The sequence below is a fragment of the Lepidochelys kempii genome, chromosome 6, assembly GCF_965140265.1.
Source record: "Lepidochelys kempii isolate rLepKem1 chromosome 6, rLepKem1.hap2, whole genome shotgun sequence".
Taxonomy (NCBI): domain Eukaryota; kingdom Metazoa; phylum Chordata; order Testudines; family Cheloniidae; genus Lepidochelys; species Lepidochelys kempii.
In genome coordinates, this window is record NC_133261.1 from 88,794,148 (window position 1) to 88,807,299 (window position 13,152).

Sequence of the window (13,152 nt, forward strand, 5' to 3'; positions counted from 1 at the left end):
ACAGAGGGGGTGCAGCTTCTGGGAGGGAGTTTGGGGATGGGAAGGGGTGCAGGGGTGAAAGCTGTGGGATGAGGCTGGGGATGGATTTGGAGTGTGGCTGAGGATGAGGGGTTTGCAGTGTCAGAGAGGCTCAGGCCTAGGACAGAGGGTTGGGGTGTGGGGGGATGAGGGCTCTGGCTGGGAGTATGGGCTCTGGGGTGGGGCAGGGCTGGGGATGAGTTTGGGGTGCAGGCAGGCTGCCCGAGGACTGGAGCCAGAGAGGAGGACTCCCCCCAGCCCTCTCCCTGCCAGCAGCAGTGAACTCTAGGGTAGGGGCCCCCCTCTCCACCCCGGCAGCACACTCATCCCCACCACTGTCACTGCACATGCTCCTAAGGCCCCTCTCAGGTCCAGGAATCTCCCTTGCCTCCCCTGTGGTGGATGCCATGGCCAGGGGAGGGGGGGAAGAAGTGGGCTGCCATCACATGTGCACCTCGTCCCCTGCTGCTGCCCCTCACTGTAGCCTCATTGGGGGTGGGGGATGGGGCTTCCCCTTGCCCAGCGTGGGGCAGGAGTGGAGACTGCGGACAGGGGGGCGGCTGTACTGGTGAAGGGTCCAGCCGCAAAATGAAAGAGTCTGAGGGGGAAGGGCAGGGTAAGGGCAGCCTGTCCTGCCACTAGTGGCTGGGAGGCACTAGGACCCCGTGGCTGCAGTTCATGCAGGGAGGCAGCATGGAGCTGCAGGGGAGAGACAGGGACACTCTGCTCTGAGACCCAGGGAGGTGCGTGGGGGGCAGCAAGGTGGGGGGGGGGGTCAGGAGACACTCGGGGGAGGCATGGGGGGGCAGCAGGTGGGACCAGGGGGGATACCCGGCCCTGAACACTGGTGGAGCCGGGCCCCTGGGCCCTCAATATTGCTGGAGCCATGAGCCCATATAATTTGCCTCTGCTGCTTCCTGGTACACTGTCCTGGGGTGTACCGGCTTACTCTCACCTCTGTGTATGTTACAAACTTTTTCCATTTTGGTTCTTCCTTGGACAATATATATAAAAGTAAATAATCTATTTCAATAAAATGAACTATTCTCTTACACAAGTCCTCTCTGATTGAGCTCCATTTAGAGTATCTAGTTTGAAAGACATATAGAAGTTATAAGTAAGGTCCCACATTTCATCAGATAGTACACTGATATGTAAATTGGATAGCAATGACTGCCTTCTTTACAAACTAAGGGTATGTCTTCACTATCCACCGGATCGGCAGGCAGCAATCAATCCAGCGGGGATTGATTTATAACGTCTATTCTAGATATGATAAATCGACCCCCGAGTGCTCTCCCGTCAACTCTTGTACTCCAGCGCCGTGAGAGGCTCAGGCAGAGTTGATGGGGGAGTGGCAGCAGTCGACTCACTGCAGTGAAGACACCATGGTAAGTTGATCTAAGTACATCAACTTCAGCTACGTTATTCACGTAGCTGAAATTGCGTAACATAGCCCTGGTCTACACTATGAGTTTAGGTCGAATTTAGCAGCATTAGATCAATTTAACCCTGCACCCGTCCACATGACTAAGCCATTTTTGTTGACTTAAAGGGCTCTTACAATCAATTTCTGTACTCCTCCTCGACGAGGGGATTAGCGCAGAAATCAACATCGCTGAGTCGAATTTGGGGTAGCATGGATGCAATTCAATGTTATTGGCTTCTGGGAGCTATCGCAGAGTGCTCCATTGTGACTGCTCTGGACAGCACTTTCAACTCAGATGCACTAGCCAGGTACACAGGAAAAGCACCTGGAACTTTTGAATTTTATTTCCTGTTTGGCCAGCGTGGCGAGCTCATCAGCAGAGGTAACCATGAAGAGCTCATCAGCACAGGTGACCATGCAGTCCCAGAATCGTAAAAGAGCTCCAGCATGGACTGAATGGGAGGTACTGGATCTGATCGCTATATGGGGAGATGAATCCGTGCTATCAGAATTCCGTTCCAAAAGACAAAATGCCAATATATTTGAAAAAATCTCCAAAGGCATGATGGACAGAGGCTATAACAGGGACCTGCAGCAGTGCTGCATGAAAATTAAGGAGCTCAGGCAAGCCTACCAAAAACCAAAGAGGCAAACGGCCGTGCCAGGTCAGAGCCCCAGACATGCTGCTTCTGTGATGAGCTGCATGCAATTCTAGGGGGTGCCCCTACCATTACCCCACCCCTGTCCGTGGACCCCTGCTTGGGGGGAGTCTCATGCAACACGGATGAGGATTTTGGGGACGAGGAAGATGAGGAGGAGGAGGAAGAGGAGGATAGTACACAACAGGCAAGCAGAGAAACCCATTCTCCCCAACAGCCAGGAACTGTTTATCACCCTGGAGCCAATACCCTCACAACCCTTCCAAGGCGGGTTCCTGGACCATGAAGCCAGAGAAGGCACCTCTGTGAGTGTATCTTTGTAAATATAATACATGATTTAAAAGCAAGTGTTTTTTAATGATTAATTTGCCCTGAAGACTTGGGATGCATTCGTGGCCAATACAGCTACTGGAAAAATCTGTTAATGTGTGTGGGGATGGAGCAGAAATTCTCTAGGGACATCATTAAGGGGACATTCAGAGGCGGCCGTTCCTGCTGGGCAGTTTGCCTGTGGCTGAAAAGAAATCATCCCCACTTTTAGCCATATAGGGAAGGGTTGGGGAGGGCCCATTCACGCTTTGGCTGGCAGGGATCTTCCCTGACACTAGTCAAGCAGTGGGAGGAGGGGTGAAGCAATCATCCCAGAGAATTAGCTGGGGGGAGCGGTTAGTTGGGTTTGTGCTGCACATTAACCCGAAAACCACAGCCCCTCCTTTTAAATGGCCAACCCAATGGGTGCTTGGTATGGGAAAGGAGGGTGCTGCTGTTCGAAACCATTCCCACATGTTATGAAGGTTGAAGAAGCCAAAAGATTGTGGCTTACCATGGCTGCCTGCAAGCCAAATTCTGTTGCCTGGCTCCGAGTGTATGATCTCTCACACCAAACCTACAGGCCTTCAATATAAGAGGCAAAATGCGATCTTGTACCAAAAGCACATGTGCTATGTAATGTTAACAGTTTGGTTCATCGTGAAAGAGTCTACCCATTGTTCTCTAAAATGTGTCTTTTTAAATACTACTCTCCCTTTTTTCCTCCCTCAGCTGTAAATGTTTCAATGCTCCCCCTATCATCTCCGTCCTAGAGGCTAGCACAGATAAGAAGGCGAAAAAAACGCACTCGCAATGAAATGTTCTCTGAGCTCATGCAGTCCTCCTGCACTGAAAGAGCTCAGCAGAATGTGTGGAGGCAGACAATGGCAGAGTCCAGGAAAGCAGAAAATGAATGCGAGGACAGGAGGGACGAGCAAGATGAGAGGTTGAGGGAGCAAGACGAGAGGTGGCGGCAGCATGATGAGAGGAGGCAGGATGCAATGCTGGGGCTACTGGGGGATCACACTGATATGCTCTGGCGTCTGGTGGAGCTGCAGGAGGGCAGCAGGAGCACAGACCGCTACTGCAGCCCCTGTGTAACCGCCCGCCCTCCTCCCCAGGTTCCATAGCTTCCTCACCCAGACCCCAAGAATGCGGGGTGGGGGGGTCCTCCAGGCACCCAACCACTCCATCTCAGAGGACTGCCAAGCACCAGAAGGCTGGCATTCAATAAGTTCTGAAGTGCAGTGTGGCCCTGTCCTTCCCTCCTCCACCACCCCACCCCGTGCTTCCCTCCTCCCCCACCCCCTCCCAGGCTACCTTGGCAGTTATCCCCCTATTTGTGTGATGAATTAATAAAGAATGCATGATTTTGAAACAACAATGACTTTATTGCCTCTGCAAGCGGTGATCGAAGGGGGGAGGGTGGGTGGCTTACAGGCCAGTAGAGTGAACCAAGGGGGTGGGTTTTCATCAAGGAGAAACAAACAGAACTGTCACACCATAGCCTGGCCAGTCATTAAACTGGTTTTCAAAGCTTCTCTGATGCGCAGCATGCCCTGATGTGCTCTTCTAATCCCCCTGGTGTCTGGATGCGCTTAATCAGCGGCCCGGCGATTTGCCTTAACCTCCCACCCTGCCATAAACGTCTCCCTCTTACTCTCACAGAGATTGTGGAGCACACAGGAAGCGGTAATAACAATGGGAACATTGGTTTCTCTGAGGTCTAACTGAGTCAGTAAACTGCGCCAGCGCACTTTTAACCATCCAAATGCACATTCTACCACCATTCTGCACTTGCTCAGCCTATAGTTGAACAGCTCCTTGTCCAGGCTGCCTATGTATGGCTTCATGGGCCATGGCATTAAGGGGTAGGCTGGGTCCCCAAGGATAACTATAGGCATTTCAACATCCCCAACAGTTATTTTCTGGTCTGGGAAGTAAGTCCCTTCCTGCAGCTGTTGAAACAGACCAGAGTTCCTGAAGATGCGAGCGTCATGAACCTTTCCCGGCCATCCCACATTGATGTTGGTGAAACGTCCCTTGTGATCCACCAGTGCTTGCAGCACCACTGAAAAGTACCCCTTGCGGTTTACATACTGGCTGCCAAGGTGATCCAGTCCCAAGATAGGGATATGCATTCCATCTATCGCCCCACCACAGTTAGGGAATCCCATTGCAGCAAAGCCATCCACTATGACCTGCACATTTCCCAGAGTCACTACCCTTGATAGCAGCAGCTCAGTGATGGCATTGGTTACTTGGATCACAGCAGCCCCCACAATAGATTTGCACACTCCAAATTGATTCCCGACTGACCGGTAGCTGTCTGGCGTTGCAAGCTTCCACAGGGCTATTGCCACTCGCTTGTGAACTGTGAGGGCTGCTCTCATCTTGGTATTCTTGCGCTTCAGGGCAGGGGAAAGCAAGTCACAAAGTTCCATGAAAGTGCCCTTACGCATGCAAAAGTTTTGCAGCCACTGGGAATCATCCCAGACCTACAATGCTATGTGGTCCCACCAGTCTGTGCTTGTTTACCGGGCCCAGAATCGGCGTTCCACAGCAAAAGCCTGCCCCATTGCCACCAGGATGTCCAAATTGCCAGGGCCCATGCTTTGAGAGAAGTCTGTGTCCATATCCTCATCATTCTCATCACCGCGCTGCCGTCGCCTCCTCGCCTGCTTTTGCAGGTTCTGCTTCTGCACATACTGCAGGATAATGCGTGAGGTGTTTACAATGCTCATAACTGCCACAGTGATTTGAGCGGGCTCCATGCTTGCCATGGTATGGCCCCTGCAGGAGAGCAGAGTTGCAGCGGAAGTGGTGGCTGATGATGGATGCCACGAGAATAGATATTTATATAGAACGACGAGAGGACCTGCGAGGTGGATTCATGAGAGCAGCAGAGCAGAGTTGCAGCGGAAGCAGTGGATGACGATGGTTAGCACCGCACACATTTCCCGAAGAAGAACACATGTACCTGGGAGCCCATTACAGACAACATGGAGAAATTCGCTATTGAGACAATAGCAGCAGAGCAGAGTTGCAGCGGAAGCAGTGGATGACAACTGTTAGCAGTCCTACTGCACCATCTGCTGAAAGCAGTACGGCATCCACATGGAAAAAAGGCGTGAAACGATTGTCAGCTGTTGCTTTCACGGAGGGAGGGGTGACTGGTGACATATACCCAAAACCATCCGCGACAATGTTTTTGCCCCATCAGGCATTGGGAGCTTAACCTAGAATTCCAATGGGTGGTGGAGACTGCAGGAACTGTGGGATAGCTACCCACAGTGCACCGTTCCGTAAGTCGATGCTAGCCACGGTAGTGAGGACGCACTCCGCCGACTTAATGCGCTTAGTGTGGACATACGCAATCGACTGTATAAAATCGATTTCTAAAAATCATAATATCAACCTAATTTCATAGCGTAGACATACACTTAGATCGATCCCCCACCAGTGTAGACCAGGGCTAAGTTCTTACAAGAAGAGGTCATGTGCCACCCAAAAGGAAGAAACCTTATTCCTAGCACTCTATAAATCAGCTGTCTTTTCACTGAGGCGAAATATAACAAATTGGAATTATCTAATATTATCCTTAAAGGAAAGCTCTTAGCATACATTGGTACCTTAGGCTGAAAAGGACAAAACAACTCCACAGTTAGAGGCCTCACTCCTCTTACATGGTGACATGCAGCTGGTCTTCTAGCAACTCATAGTTAAAATGAGCAGTGTTACAAATTCCAAGATCCTGGCAAAAGGAGAAATGGACCTGTCTTTGCAATACTCTGTGTGAAATTAGAACAGAAGACAAGAACACTGGCATGCAACTAAATCTGAAAAAATACCTATCTAATTGTTCATTATTGGTTACTGAACATCAAGTAGTAATGCAACATGAAACAATGCAAGTGACTGACAGCCTTAGAATTGGTCCAAAGTCTATTCTGAATGGCATAGTTACTGCACACTTGGTTTGTCCAGGAAGCACCAACTTACCAAAATAAAATAAAAAATGTTTCAAAAAGGGGCAATGAAAAAAAGAGACATGTCTGACAAATATATGAGTCAGTCATATCAACCATAACAATAACAAAATTCTTTAGTCGGAAGGTCGGAATATACCTCTATCCACAATTAGTAAAATATTGATTTTGCTGCAAGAAATAAACTGAATTTGCTAGATTCCTATCAGCTCAACAAACCCAATCCAACATCTCCAATTTGTTTTTAACTTGCAAGATGTTGCTTATCTTTAGGAAGGGGAAGATGTGCTACATTCTAACCTGACACTGGATGTTATAGAACTCTGAGCCAGTTATGTACACACCACCACTTTGAATAATAGTCATAATATATTAGAAAGTGACACAGATGGTTTTATCCTTCTTTTGGATCATTTTCAAATTTAATTTAACAGTGTGGATCATGAAAGGAACAACAAAAACAAAAATTCAAATATATTTCAATAAAAGATGTGTTTCAGGAAATCTATGGTTTTGAAGAAGCCCCTCTATAGTTTCAAAGCATCGTGTTTATTGTTAGTAATAACTGTTTTATAAGATGATCGCAGACCCTGGAGACAATCGGAGTTTCCTATCTACAGCCCATGCCCTACACTTTGCAAGTTCAGCTCTCCTGATGATCCTCCTTTTTCCAATCATGCAATCCCATGTACTTGAACATCCTCTTTGTGCCAGTGTGTCTGCAACTTCAATTCTCCTCACTTTTCAGATACCATTATATGGCCTATCTGCACCCAGGTCTTAAATTCAAACATTGTCCCTAAATTTTTAAGTTTAAAAAACAAGATATACATCTTGTTTCATATACATCGCATCATCTTTCACTATTTAAACCCTCACCCTCCCAAGCTATTTCATCCACTTTCAGATAACTGTCAGCCTTGCTGTCATCTCTCTCTTATTTAGGCTGAAAATTACAGTACTCAGGATGAGCTTCTCATCATTTGTATGTAAAGTGCTCTGTATCTCAATGGTGCTGTAGATGTTAGATAAGAACCTTCTGCTGTGGGACCCAAGGCAACCCGCATGAAGAAAGTCAGGAACAGAAGCAATAGCAGAGGAGCACAACCCCCCACTCCCCAACATTTCTACAAAGAGAGGCCTTATTATAACCAAATGGCCACAGTCAGGGTCAGAGGTCACACTGTGGCTTCTTCAATGATGGCCACCTCCCAGGAAGGTAGCTCTGCCCACTGACCTCAGAGAGCTGATGCCCAAAAGCTTAAGTTTAATAAACCACATAGAACCATAGGGTTAGAAGGGACTACAAGGGTCATTCGTCTAGTCCCCAGGCAAGATGCAGGATTTGTTGTGTCTAAATCATCCAAGACAGATGGCTATCCAGCCTCCTTTTGAAAACCTCCAGTGAAGAAGCTTCCACAACCTCCTGAGGCAATCTGCTCCACTGTCCTACCGTTCTTACAGAAAGTTTTTCCTGAGATTTAATCTAAAGCTGTTTTTCCTAGTTTGAACCCATTGCTTCTTGTCCTGCCCCGTAGCAAGAGAGAACAACTTTTCTCCATCTTTTTAATGGCAACCTTTCAAGTATCTGAAGACCCCTATCATATCCCCCCTTAATCTCCTCTTTTCCAAAGTAAACATACTCAGTTCCTTCAGCCTTTGCTCATATGGCTTGTATTCCACCCTTTTGATCATCTTTGTTGCTCACCTCTGGTCCTTTCCAGTTTCTCTACATCCTTTCTGTACATTGGTGACCAAAATTGGACACAGTTCTCCATCTGAGGCCTAATCAGTGCCAAGCAGAGCGATACTATCACCTCCTGTGACTTGTGTGCTATGCCTCTGTTAATGCAACCTACAATTGCATATGCTTTTTTTGCAACAGCATCACATTCTGACTCATGTTGAGGTTGTGATCCACCACAACTCCCAGATCCTTCTCAGTAGTGCTGCTGCCTAGCCAGTTTTTCCCTATTCTGTATTTGTGCATTTGGTTTTTATTACTTAAGGCTAGCATCTGTCTTTGTTGAATTCCATTTTGTTGCCTATATCCCAGTTCTCTAATGTATCAAGATCCCTCTGAATTTTAGCTCTTTCCTCCAAAGTACTGGCAAAAAAGGGAGGCCCAATCAGTCAGAGAGGCTCAAGTCAGAGCTAGAGGATCAAGAGCTAATTTTTAACACAGCATAAACCTGCTACTGATACCACTGAATTTTTAGAAGGGGAGGATTCTTTCTGTGTGTTTGTTTGAGATGTTATTGGAAACCGGCATTTTCATTCTGTGGAAAATTTGACATTTTGGAAAAAAATTGAATTTCAAATCATAACAAAAACCAAAGTTTCAAATTTTCCACAAAACTAAAATTCTAAAAAAATTCAATTTGGGATCATTGTATCATTATATTTTGATAACATTGAATAATTTTGTTTCAACAAGGCAAAAACATTTCATTTTGACTTTATCATTTCAATTCATTTTGTTTCAAAATGTTAAATACAGTACAATATACTATAGTGGGGCTGGTAGCACCACCTGTTATTAAGGTTACCCATTATAAGACCTTGTTTTGAGTTGCTTATAACTGTGCCAAACTTCAACCATTTGGGCTGAAATTTTCCATTCTGGGTATCTGCCTCAGGTTGTATACTTTTGGAAAATTTCAGCCAAAACAGAGAATGTGGTTATGGAAAAATACATTGTTTTTCAATATAACACTCTAACCACAACACACCTGTGATTTAGAACATGGACTTGAAATAGGGAGGAAGGTATCATTTGTGTCAGGAATGTGCCTTGTGCTGTCTCTGTGAAAATTCACCTGAATTTTTCCAAGCTATAAGCCTTTAAAAAATTGCATTTACACACTCAGTAGAGACTTACTAGAAATTAACAGCTAAAATTTCTGAAGGTTAGGTCCTCACAGCTCCTAGTGCTGACCAGTCTGTGCATGGGCCATCTCCACCGAGCAAATGAGCATAGGCCATCTCTTCACAGCTCCTACATTTGACTGGACTGCACATGCCCAATCCCCACAGAGATAGGACTTCCTGGGCAACGCATGTGTTCATGTAATGAAAGACCATGCATAAGCACCTAGGGGCCCAATTAACGTTGCCCAGGCAGTCTTAATTCTGTAATTTCTTAATTTTTGAGGGCTGTACTTTGGGACCTTATTGTTCTTTTGATGTGTTTTTGCATATAATACTATATATCATATTTAACATAATAATATATTACCGTCATGATAATATAAACATTGAAAAAAATAATCTAAATACAAGTCAAAATGAAACTCTTTTATCTTATCAAAATGACATGCTGTTAGCTTATCAAAAAAATTCATTTTCAGTTTTTCCCAGCAAAAGAGAGGTGAAACTTCTCTCTCTACTCCCGCAACTGGTCTGTATGACAGTTTATTAAAAGAGTAGGCAAAGTTCAGGTGTGAATGTTATGTATGGAGAGATACTGCTGATCTGTGTCCAGCCTGCTTGACCTGATCTAAGTTCTACTCTATCTGACCTGTGACCATCGTTTTAATGCCAGTCTGACAAAAATGCTGGCACACAATTTACTGATGCTGACCTTTGATGACTTGGAGTATTACAATTCTTCTCACCATCATTTCAGCAAGGTAGATCTGACACAAAATGTGTATATGAGAACCTGGTCTGGCACAAAAAGTTAGACAAGGAGAAGGAGAATCATCTCTGTAACATCAGCATGATGCCAGGCTGTGCATGTGCAATATTAAAAAAACCAGAACATATTTTGCATATAGTCCTTTGCCTCCCCCCCCAGTTTGTACAACCGATGAATATGGACTGGATCTATTTAAGTGTGTGACCTCAGATAACAGGGAGATTGTGATGGGTGGGGACGTGTTTATGTGTGTATCCTAATGTGTACACGCCAGTCTTCCTTTCTGAGAATTCCAGAATTCCAGAAATTCAGAAAATGGACCACTTCTGGAAAAATAAAATTTAATCCCATTCATGTATACCATTGTGGATACATTCTCATTCATTAATTTTTTTAAATTTGGCTCCAAAGGTTAGATGTTTCGGCCCTATAAACACACGTTGCAGACCATGTGCCTCTATGTGAGCACTTGGCCAGGCGGATTTTTCTAAATAAGATATTGTTCTATTCTCACGATTCACATAAAAGAGCTCATACCATTGTGGACAGTTAAAAGGCTATCCAGGAAAATACCTAACTATGCAAAAATGTCTGCTTAATGTATGGATTCATTTTGGGACATCTTGGGAAACACAAGACCTAAAAATATCTTACCCGTAGGCTTTATGTTCACATTTCACGTGTACTGGGAGTGAATGACTGTACTAGAGGCCCTTGGTACCTACTGCTGCAGTTTCTTTACTCAGTATTTTTCTTGGATTGGATTTGCAGCCAACTGGTTGTAATTGACCCTCTATTGGGACAAGTTAGGATATGAACATATGCCTTTCCTTAAAAAAAAAAAAATAAAAGAGAGAGAAAGAAAAAGAAAGAGAGAGAGAAATACCATCAGTATTTATTTTAAGTTGCCTCCATTTCCAACTTTTCTGGCAGAAAGTCAAGCTTCTGTCATAAAGCAGAACTCCATCTAAAAGCAGCTCCTGGAAAAAAGACTATACATATACTTCAAACCTAAGTGAAATACAAAATGTAATGGAGCAGTGGAGTAATTTCTGTCCTTTAGGGTAGACAGTACACCTGAGTATTACCATAAGATTACTGCCTATGAAATGCCAGGCTGGCATTTCTCTTTAGGGCACTCATTAGTCAATTTGTCATACATCATGCAAACACAAATTACTAAATTATAACTGCAGATGTGCAAACCTCCAATGATTCTTTACCTCAGGCCAAGTATTTCCAGGCTAAACAAACTCGACACCAGGCTTAAACAGCAACAATCCCACAATGATCTCAATAGGAGTTAGCTGCTGTACCATGTGAAAATATGCAAATTCTACCTAGCTTTCCATGCATGCCAAAATGAAACTTTATTTTTGTTAAACTTTTACACAGAAAAAACATAAAACCTGATCAATATTATTCTCTGTTTACATTAATTAACCTCTGTACCCTAGCCTGTACAGTAAGCTTTAATAGATGCAACTGAAAACGGCTATTGTCTTGTCTCAGTTGGTGAGGTCATATCAACACTTATTTCATTCTGATTTTAAGCAGGTAAAGTGAGCCTTCCCCTGAGTTCTGCAATTTCATGCTCAACGGACTGAGTGCCCTCTGCACCTCCCAGAACCCAAATACAAACTGGCAGGAGTCATTCTATTAGACAGCTTCCAGGTTTCCCTTGAAGTTGGTGTCAGAAAGTTAAATGCTTCTGAAGTGTATTTTAAAATGATTTTCTTAATACAAAAATAATTATTTTAGCACCTTTATTGTGAGGCTATCAGAATGTTTCAGACTGTCGATTCATGCCGGGGCAATGATCCAATACTCAGAGGGCAGACAACCACCTTCTGAATCACCAACAGCACTTCTTGCAGCACCCACGTGTCCCTTGAAAGTAATTAATCACAGTATTAACCCAGCATGAGCCTGCTTAGCTTAGCACATTTCTGCTACATGAAAGGGAATATCTGTCATAACTTACTGGGAACATTGTACAGAACTAGGGTAGTCTAACAATGCGGCAGTAAATAAAAGACAGCCATTTTTACTCATTTTAGGGTCTATCCAGCTGGAAATATTTTCTATTTTCAAGGGTGCAAATGGCTGTTCTGCAACTGATTTATCCAGGGGAAAGTTCAGCCCATTGCAGCAGGCTGATAAAAGGAAAAGAACCCTATTTCCACAGCAGGTAGTTATAGAGCAGAGCCCACGTACTGTAAATGAGCTTCCTACCTCCTGCACAACTGCAGCTCCCTGTGCTGCAGTCATCTGTCTGTCTTCGTCTTTCCATTCTCCACTACTCAAGCTATGCAACCTGCAGGAGTTATGACAGAACTAAGACTAATATAACCCTGTAGGAGACCCCATCATGTGGGGTGAGGGCAGAGGGAAACAGACAGACAACATCTGGTCAATTTTGTTTTAATGTATCAGTCAGTCATGGAAGTACTTGCTCCCCTAATTGTTGTTGGGAGGCTAGGGACGGCCTCAGCATTGACAAAATTCCCGTGAGCCGGATTGCCATATATGGAGCCTGTGACTCCACCCCTGTAAGAACAGGCATAGAAAGCCATGCAATACCAGTTTAGGTATTATGCCTCTGCTACTGATGGAGAAACAACTTCCTGAAGGAGGAGTCGTCTTCACAATCTCAGCCCTTCATGGAGACTGTTTTAATCTGGAGAGTGTCCTACATGGATATTTTAACCTTAGATATACTATAAAAACACCAACTATATATAAATTCGCCCCAAATGGTTCTTCTGATCACTCTTTGCAGTGTAGGTAGCTTAGGGCAAACAGAAGAATGTTAGAATATACAGAATGAGAAACCGTCTCTTTTTTTAAAAGCAGAAACTTAAACCCCCTGCCTGTAACAAATTATGGCCTTAAATTCATGGAAGAGGTTATAAGAGCTATGTTATCGAAGCTGGAATCATCAAGAAATTGTATCAGAAGACACAGTGTTTAAGTATAAGTCTAATTACTGCAATCATTTCTTTTTTTGCTTCCTTTGCATAGATCCACTTAATCCCATCTCTTAGTGTGGGCAAAAGCTGACAGTTGCATGACAAAGAATGTTTCCCTTTATAAAGCCTACTTCCT

The 13,152-nt window shown here is 44.7% G+C and overlaps 1 protein-coding gene across 7 annotated transcripts in view; it reads right to left on the bottom strand.

Annotated features, from left to right (window-relative positions):
• The window catches only part of SLC25A21 (solute carrier family 25 member 21), a 396,583-nt gene that overhangs the window by 246,041 nt on the left and 137,390 nt on the right, over nt 1-13,152 (bottom strand). The window contains exon 2 of one of the 7 annotated variants that reach the window (XM_073349080.1): nt 11,809-11,934. The exons of the other annotated variants lie outside the window; for them this stretch is intronic. The gene's annotated coding sequence lies outside the window, so the exon portion shown is untranslated. The remainder of the gene's footprint in view (nt 1-11,808; nt 11,935-13,152) is intronic. 7 annotated transcript variants of the gene reach the window in all.